The sequence below is a fragment of the Phocoena sinus genome, chromosome 14 (genome assembly GCF_008692025.1).
Source record: "Phocoena sinus isolate mPhoSin1 chromosome 14, mPhoSin1.pri, whole genome shotgun sequence".
In the NCBI taxonomy this organism is placed as follows: domain Eukaryota; kingdom Metazoa; phylum Chordata; class Mammalia; order Artiodactyla; family Phocoenidae; genus Phocoena; species Phocoena sinus.
Window position 1 is genome coordinate 41643984 of NC_045776.1, and position 6897 is coordinate 41650880.

Sequence of the window (6897 nt, forward strand, 5' to 3'; positions counted from 1 at the left end):
TTGTGACCACCTAGAGGGGTGGGATAGGGAGGGTGGGAGGGAGGGAGACGCAAGAGGGAAGAGGTATGGGAATATATGTATAACTGATTCACTTTGTTATAAAGCAGAAGCTAACACACCATTGTAAAGCAATTATACTCCAATAAAGATGTAAAAAAAAAAAAGCCTTGAGATACTGAATCAAAATTCTGTCCACTTCACATATTTTATTGGAGATGGTCCTTGCTCATCTCTGCAGGACTCTGCAGAAAAGTCAAAATCTTGTGTTTCCTCATCTCATAGGCCTTGGAGTCAACTGCACCTGGCTTTACATGTCATAGCTCTGGGGCAAGTTACCTAATCTTCATCCCCAGCCCCATTATTTTTGAAACTGGAAACTGATGATTATCTGACAACATGTCTGTGAGGGTTAAAAATGAAGTGGCCAGAATCATTTCATATAGATGCTCAATGAAGCCTTTCTCTTTCTTTACAGCACTCGCTGTTCTTCCTGCCCTTCCTCACTGGCTGCTCACTCATCATCAGCCAATTTTAGTTCCAATTCAGTCCATATCTTCTTTGTTAATGGGAAAAGTAAACTATTTAAATAAATGATGACAATTATAGCACATTTGCATGTTAAAGAGAATCCTGGCAAATAAATTCTGGATAAAATGGATAATTTCAAAGACTAAAGCCAGTCAGAACAAATAACACAAGACAAATAATATGAGCAATTATTTGCAATAAGGAACTGAAAGTCTCAAGTTGTTCTTTCAGAGTACACTTGAGTTCTTATTAGTCATAACTTTATATTTATACAATCAACATAAATGAGAGTCTGAAAAGATCTTATTAGCATTAATCCATCTTCACAAGTGGTGCTATTTTATCCCATTTTCAGACATAGAAGGTATTTAAAGTTACAAAAGAAATAAAGCATTCTTTTGGCTTCCAAGTTTGATAGATTTTTTTTTTCAGGGAAATCTCTGGGGTTTATTTAAAACAATTCTTTGAGTGAAATTAAACGTTAATTACCAAATTATTATTTCATGTTTTAGCCACATAGATGAATGCACTTTTGCACAAAGATTTATAGACTTTTTAAAAAGCAATAGCTCGACTGTTATACAGCACAGTGGTTGTCTTTCATAAGTATGAACCAATATAAAATGAACGAGCTTTATTCATCGGTACATTCTTACATTTATCTTAATTGACTAAAAGTATCCCTTGATTCTTCTGCATATTGATCAAAATATTGTGACAATGACATAGGGAAGGAAATTATCCTATTTAAAATACTGGTAAAAACAAAGTTATTCTGAACCAGGCTTTTATTAGATATGTCAAATAATCATCCATTTTTTAAAAACTATATTTTCCTTTAAAATGCCAAGAAGATATAATTAATTCACTACAGGTTCTGCTTAAACTAGTAATAACTATAATAAATATTTGAAGGTAAAATTGTAATCTAGATCTCTTTATAAAATTACCTCTGTGTTTATTACATTTGTGAGTAAGAACAATCTAGTTTAAGTGAAAGGTAAATAAAACGCAAGTTATAAAATAAGTAAAGGGCAATGCTTCACTTGAGATTTTCGATTTCTTTTTCTGTCAGGACTCAGACCTGAGACTGAAATACCTTTTTACTCAGGGAGAAGTAAGAGTCATAAAGTGCTTTTGTCTAAGCACTGGTATATCAGGGCTTTTCTGCAGGATTGGAGGGGCAGTGTCCCCCAGAGACAGCCTGTCCGGTGGCTATCACCACAGTTCACTGTGTGCTTCCTGAGAGTACCTGGGATGTAAAGTGTTTAGTCATTATGCCTACTCTATTCTTTTTCTCTTCAAATAAAGTCAGTTGTGAGTGAAAAGCTATTTCTTGGCCTTTCTTAAATTTAACTCATTGTGTGCCTTTGAAAATGACAAAGCCTATTCTTCTTATAGGTAAAACTTCTCTAAGAAAGTATTTTCTCTCCAGCTGTGAAACTGATTGATGTTTTTAAAACCCCTGAGGAACTTCTGCTGGCAGCTAAGGGTGCATTTTCAAAGAAGAAATAGATGTGGCATGTGTTCTTATGTAAAGAAATATTCTTGATTTCTACTTGAAGGAGCAGTATCACTGCACATGAGGTACTGAAAAATCAGTGCAATTAATCAACATTTAAAAACTGATTTTTACTAATGCTTAAATAGTTTAAAAATTAAATTAAATTAATAAAAATACTGGTATATTTTTAGACTACTATAACACTGCAGAGATGGCCCAGCTATGAATGACCAAAATCCTGTATTTTTTTAGGAGGTTGTTCAGAGCCAGAAAAGTCATTAAGAAGCTATTTAGTAGGGATTAAATACATGGGAATATCTCTATGCATACTTTGAAACATCTATCTTATTGGAAGAAAGGAGGAGGAATACAAAGAAGAAGAAAGAAAGGAGTAAAAAAAATAATCAGATTTCTTACTTCTGATTTTAAGGAGGTATTGCTGTCACCTGAGCTATCCGTCTATAATTGTGGCATTCTTCAATAATCTGAGGTAGGTGAGAGCTTTAGGGACTTCTCACACAAATTTTAAACTAGGTTGTATATTATAATAAAAGCAATTTTCAGACAAATTTTGCCATAATTAAATACTTAATAGCAGGCAAGCATAAAAATACTAAACCTATTCTTTCAGACTTGCTTAAGTTCCACTTTATCCTTAAGGAACTGTGATAAGTACTCAGCACGGAACTTTTATTGGAGGCAGATGCTCCAATGTTCTAACAAGAAGATCAGATAATCATTTAATCAGATGGGGAACAGAATTCTCGTGCCTAAATGAACTAACAATAACAACTATAATAAATATTTCAAGATAAAATTATAATGGAGATTTTTTAAATGAACTGATCCCTATGCTTATTAAGTTGGTGAATAAAAACAAACTAGTTGAAATGAAAGGTAAATAAAACACAATTGTAAGCTAAGTAAAAGGCAGAGCAGAAGAGAGTCCTTGGAGACGAGATCTCCTTTCTAAAGAATCTTTGAACGCTGTTCAGGCAACAGGGCAGATACTTGTACATTACTTAGCAATCTAATTTAGGATTACAAGATTAGGACATCAGAGGTAACAAGAATTTTAAAGATATCAATTTCGTGGCCACAAACTTCCATATATACCATTTCCTAAAATCACTGATTCTTCTTTTCTCACCTGCCCTTCACTCAACCATAATTTTGCATGTTGCATTGCCCTGATGACACCAAATATGGATATTTAACGAAGAGACAATTATAAAATAGCGTTTCAGGGAAGTGTCCTTTAAATATAAATGAATGCAACTGGCTTGTAACTTTTTTTATTTTTAAAAAAAATTTATTGAAGTAGAGTTGAAAAAATATGGACCGCTTCACGAATTTGTGTGTCATCCTCGGGCAGAGTCTATGCTAATCTTCTCTGTATCTTTCCAATTTTAGCATATGTGTTATCGAAGTGGGCACTATAACTTTCTCCCTTAAAAATTTTTTTTGTAATATAGCTTTCTGGTTTTGGTATCAGTGTAATGCTTTCTCATTAGGTGAGTTGGCACGTGTCCCCCTTTCCTCTACTTTCTGAAAGATTTTGTATTAGAATGGTATTATTCCTTATGAAACATTTCATAGAATTTACTATTGAAGCCACCTGGGATGGAATCTCCTTGTGAAAGTCTTTTTACTTATAAATTCCATTTTTGTAAGGAGACATTGGGCTATTCAGATTTTCCATTTTTTCATTGAAAGCTTGTTTTTCAGACTTATGGTGCATTTATAGTGCTTTTCTCTGGATTTCAGCCGTTTACTAATACATGCCCCTTCAAGGGTCTCTTTTGAATTCCTAGGGTGTTCTCCAAGGAGTCTCTATTTTGACTGATTGGAATGCACGCGTGTCCAGCTACTGTGTGAGCTACTGTGAGAATATGCAGTTTACACCGTCTTGGTTATTCTTTGAACAGACTTGAAGATTTCTGAGCCATTTTTCTGCATGGATCTCTCTTCTTCATTACATTGCCTTGCAGATTTCCAGCTACTTCTGCCTCCAGAACTCTGAGTTTCTCATCTCCTCCTCTCAGTAAAGACTGCTCGCCGCTGTTTTGGTTTCACTTCCCTGTGTCACAGGTCAAAAATGTTTCCAGGCAAAAAGCTGGAAGATAGTAGCACATACCAAGGACAGATTATACCTTGTTTGTATGCAGTAGTAGATTTTAAGTACACTTTTCTAATAGTTATTTACCTAAACCAGTTTTGGTTACTATTTGTCTGATAGAAATGTTTTCACTTACTAAAAAGTTTCAGGTGTTCATATGTCCTTTATGCTTTAGATCTTTTTCTTGTAAACAACATATATCTTGATTTTGTTCATTTTTAAATCCAATCTGAAAATGTGTCTTGAATAGTGAGTTTAGAAAATTTACATTCAGATTAATTCTTCGTATATTTGTATGTAATTCTAATATTTTGGTTTATTCTCTTTCCATGCTTTCTGTGTCTAATTAAAAACTTATTTTTACTTATTGTCTTTAACTCTTATCTCTCACTTCAAACAGGATGGTATACTTACTAACTTTCTCATCCCTTTGCCACACGCTCCTTCTTTCCTTTTAGTTTGATGTGATCTAGATTTTAATTCTGGGGTAATATGTATATATTTTCTTTCTATTATGCTCACTGTGATTTTAAAGAAAATAAACTTTACTGACATATTTAATTTCTTCTTCATATTTCTTGTAGCATCTCATAGATTTATTGAAAAATAAAAATGTTATTATTTAAAATGCTATTTAGGGACTTCCCTGGCCGTCCAGTGATTAAGACTTTGCCTTCCAAGGCAAGGGGTGTGGGTTTCGATCCCTGGTCGGGAGCTAGATCCCACATGCCTCTTGGCCAAAAAACTAAAAACATAAAACAGAAGCAATAGTGTAACAAATTCAATAAAGACTTTAAAAAATGGTTCACATAAAAAAAATATTAAAAAAAAAATATAAAATGCTATTTAAAAAATATTATCCAAAACAATTTTCAGTGCAAGTCTTTTTTGGAAAAAGCTACGGTTTGAATTCATGTGAATATTTTTTATCATGCTGTAACACGTGAATTAGTTTTGGTTGGGTCTAAGCATCTACGTCCAAAATTTTTTCCTTCAATATCTTCAAAATATTGTTTCCATCTTCATACTGCTTCCAGGGATGTTGTTGAAAAAATGGTTGCTGATCTGATGATTTCCTTGATCTGCTCTTCTTTCTGAAGCTTTTAGAAGTTTCTTGTTGTCTTTGATACATTCTTTAATTCCCAGGTGTTTTTTCCCCACTAATTTGTCACTTTTAACAATCTAGGAATGCTTGCAATATGACTTTTTTTCATTTATTTTTTAATTCCAGGGAATACTTCTCTATTATTTAAAAACAAAATTTCCTTCTTTCAATTTCTATTATGATCTCCTTGAGGTTCTATTATCTGTATTTTTTTATTCTACTTTAATTCTACTTTCCAGATAGCTTAACATTTAATGTTTCTTATTCTTTATCTTTTAATTCTTCCTTCTGGATAGTTACTCAAGTGGGTCTTCCAATTACTAATTTTTTCCCTTAGTTGTATCAATTCAAATCTGTATAACCATGTGCTCTTTATGTTGACTATCTTATTTTCAAATCATTTTTTTGTTCTTTAATGTTGTCTTACTCTACTTCACATTAAAAATATCTTGTTTATATTTTAATATACTTTATTAGATTAATTTAAAATTTTTGATTTTTTTTGTTCTGATGCTTCTATTTCTGAAGGACTTTTATGCAGTGTGTTTCTTTTTCTTTGCAAATAATTCTCTTGCAATAGATTGTTATTTTATTCTTTGAGGACATTTCCTCTGGGGCTATCAGATATCCTGTCAGATAATGAGTATGGGAGGTCAGATCTCAGGTTATAAAGCCCTGTATGTTCCAAGGGAGGAGAATGGATACAGTCTTTGATTACAGAGGTCTAGAGACCAGAAAAACCACAAATAATCACTCTTCATTTGGGAAAACTTTTCTCACTAGTTTCAAGTTTTGTCTTTTGGGTATAAGTTGAATTGAGAGGGATGACTCCTTATGTTGTCCTATTAGCTATTAAAAGAGATGCAATAAAATCTCCCAATATGATTGTAGATTTGTTTAGGTCACTATTTACTTTTGCCAGGTTTTGTTTGATACATTTTCAAATATGTAATTGTGCACACATAGACTTAGGGTTTTTATTTCTAACCAATGGATTAGATAACATTACCAAACATCTCCAAGTAATTCTGATAATGCTTCTCATTCCTTTAGGTTCAAACGTTCTGTGTCATAGAATTTACTTCTAATTACCATACTATTTCTTAATATTGAGTCTGATAATTTTACTCTTTTATTGAAATATTTGTTCCATTTAAATTTAATTATTGGTATACTTGGGTCAATATCTACCATCTTGCAATTTGCTTTATATGTGACTGATCTCCTTATGTTCACTTTTCTATCCCTTCTTGTCTTTCTTTGAATTAATAAAATATGTTAAATTATTTTATTTTTCCATCTTTAATTGGTTATACATTCTTTCATTATTTTTAATGGTCATTTTAAAGATCTCTACTTTAGAGAACAGATATGTGGCTTAATGCATCTAATAAAATTATTAATTTTATCATTTCCTTGATAATGCTTAGATCCTAGAATGGTTGAATCCTATTTACCTACCTTTCCTCTTTTGCCCTACTATTGTCATGCATGTCAATTCTGCATGTATTTTGAATTCTACAACACATTATTATCATCTTTTGCAGTTAATATACTTTCATAAGGACCCACCTATTTACCACTCATTGCTTTTCACTGTTTCCTCTGTTTCCATGTAGCTGTTTGGAATCTTTTCCTTCT

At 32.5% G+C, this 6897-nt stretch overlaps 1 non-coding gene across 1 annotated transcript; it reads right to left on the reverse strand.

The window, feature by feature from the left end:
- Positions 1-3362: 3362 nt before the first annotated feature.
- LOC116739389 lies at positions 3363-3469 on the reverse strand. The gene has a single exon (XR_004345566.1). It is a non-coding gene; the product is annotated as a U6 spliceosomal RNA (small nuclear RNA).
- Positions 3470-6897: the final 3428 nt, after the last annotated feature.